Source organism: Apium graveolens, chromosome 6 (genome assembly GCF_009905375.1).
Source record: "Apium graveolens cultivar Ventura chromosome 6, ASM990537v1, whole genome shotgun sequence".
In the NCBI taxonomy this organism is placed as follows: domain Eukaryota; kingdom Viridiplantae; phylum Streptophyta; class Magnoliopsida; order Apiales; family Apiaceae; genus Apium; species Apium graveolens.
In genome coordinates this window covers 232,497,131-232,499,764 of record NC_133652.1, presented here as the reverse complement: position 1 = coordinate 232,499,764, position 2,634 = coordinate 232,497,131, and the positions used below count along the sequence as shown (strand labels likewise).

At 39.4% G+C, this 2,634-nt stretch overlaps 1 non-coding gene across 1 annotated transcript; it reads right to left on the bottom strand.

Moving 5' to 3' along the window:
• Positions 1–1,351: 1,351 nt before the first annotated feature.
• LOC141670182 (small nucleolar RNA R71) lies at positions 1,352–1,458 on the bottom strand. The gene has a single exon (XR_012554424.1). It is a non-coding gene; the product is annotated as a small nucleolar RNA R71 (small nucleolar RNA).
• Positions 1,459–2,634: the final 1,176 nt, after the last annotated feature.

The window sequence follows — 2,634 nt, the reverse complement described above, 5'->3', positions numbered from 1 at the left end:
TCAGCTCCCAAGCGGCCGCCCTACATCCTAGGAGGGTGCCTGGAGCCTGTTCGGAAAAAATTCTGATGAATCTTGTTTTGGCCATAACTTGAGTTCTACTCGACAGAATTAGACGATTCAACTGCCCACACGAAGCTAACGAGATTCTCTACAACTTGAAAATGGTCTTGGCTTCCAAATATGATCACTTTTTATCATATTTCCTTTAAAATCTCCTTTCTTTCTTTAACTGATACCTGAAATGCAATAATAGAAAAACAGATCAAAATACCAACAACTTGAGTCCAAAACACCAATTTAAGCTTTTATAAAGTGTTCCAAGTGGATATAAAATCCACTTATCACACTTTCGCTTAAATCGTTATATTGTCAAATTCTATAGACATATAGGGTCTCAACATAATTGATGTCTATGCAACTTCTATCTTAATTGTGGATGTTTGGTAGAATGGTACTAGTACAACGAAGGTTGGCTTTTATCAGTTTTGTGTTGTTCGATTAATATCATCACCGTTACATGTTAAGGGTAATAACAATGACTATTGAATGAAGTAGTAATGAATTTATGATCTCATGTGTGTTTAATATTGTTAATTCAAGTAATAATTTAAGTGTTTTATTCTCGTAGTTAATTGGAGTTAATAAGTAATTAATCAACCTTAAGTGTTATTGTCTTGACATTGAGAAGTAATCATACATTGGTGAGTGTGTGTTAATTAAATATAATTAGTCTGAGTCTCTGTGGGAACGCACTAGAAATCATTCTATATTACTTGCGAACGCATATACTTGCGTGAATTATTAGCACGTGTTTTGTGCCTAACAAGTTTTTGGCGCCGCTGCCGGAGACTCAGTGTTAATTTTTAGTTTATGTGCTTGTCATCAGTGGTCGTTAAAGTTCACTGACTCGGATTCTTTTACTTCCACGGTTTATTTGTTTGTGTTTCAAGTACTCATTATAATGGGAGATCCAGCAGCGCGAACGAAAGCCTTGATGGATTTTTCTCAACCCAAGATCAATGACATTCAATCTAGCATTGTCAGGCCAGCTATCACAGCTAATACCTTTGAGATCAATCCTGGCATTATTCAATGGGTGCAGAATTCAATCCATTTTGGGGGTTCTTCAACGGAAGATCCCAATATGCACATTAGGGATTTCATTGAGATCTGCGACACCTTCAAGTTCAACAGTATTTCTGAAGATGCTGTGAAGCTGAGACTATTCCCACTCTCTCTGAGGGACAAGGCTAAGAGCTGGTTACGCTCTCTATCAGATGGTTCAATTACTACCTGGGAAGATCTTGCTCAGAAGTTTCTTACTAAATTCTTCCCTATGGCGAAGACAGCTACAATCAGGAATGCTCTTACTCAATTTGTGCAGCAATCAGGAGAATCTTTATATGAAGCTTGGGAGCGCTACAAGGAGATGCTTAGGAAGTGTCTTCATTATGGAATGCTTGATTGGATGATCATCACTTATTTTTACAATGGGTTGGGAGCACAATCCAGACCCATGCTCGATGCAGCATCAGGTGGAGCCTTATGGGCGAAGAGCTATGAGGAAGCTCATGATCTAATTGAACTGATGGAAGCTAATGAATATCAGTATCCAACCCAGAGATTTCCACAGGGCAAGGTAGCAGGAGTTCTTGAAGTGGATACATCTACGGCTATCACTGCTCAACTGAAGGTGTTGTCTATGAAAATCGATTCTCTGGCTAACTATGGTGTTAAGCAGATAACCAGTGTTTGTGAGCTATGTGCAGGTCCGCATGCGACTAAGAAATGCGCTATATCTAGTGACTCAGCTCAGTTTGTGAGCAACTTTTAGAGATCGCAGCAACCAGTTCCAGACACTTATCATCCTGACAACTGAAATCATCCTAACTTCAAATGGAGCAACAATCAGAATGCGATGCAACAGCCGTTCCAGCAGGTTGGAGCAAAACAATTCAACCCTTTTGGTTTTCAGCAACAATTTGTACCAAGACAACAACTCCAACTTCAACAACAAACTTATGATGCAGGTCTATCCTTGAATGAAAAATCTGAATTGGAGGAGTTGAGGCTTATGTGTAAAAACCAGGCTCTTATATGCCAAATCCAGGTTGTTTTCATCCAGGATCTGTAGAACCAGATAGGACAAATTACTAACGCCTTATTGAATCTACTACCAGAAATGCTTTCTAGTGATACAGAAGTTCTAGGAAAGAGGGGAGCAGAAGAGCAGGTTAAGGCAATTACATTAAGGTCTGGGAAGGGTGCAAACCCTGAAAAATCTCAAGTTCCAGAATCTGAAGTTTTGGCTGAAGAAGATATGTAAAAGGAAGCAGAAGTGGAATCAAGGAAGAAAACTGTGAAACACACTCCTCCTGAGGGTAATACAGGGGAGAAACAGATCTATCCTCCACCTCATTTTCCTAAGAGGCTGCAGAAGAAAAAGCTAGATAAGTAGTTTGAGAAGTTTTTGGAGGTGTTCAAGAAACTTCATATCAACATACCTTTCATTGAATCTCTTGAACAGATTCCTAGCTATGCAAGTTTTATGAAAGGTATTCTCTCTCGAAAACTGAAGCTCGATGACTTAGAGACTGTTGCTCTAACGGAGGAATGCAGTGCTGTGCTGCAACA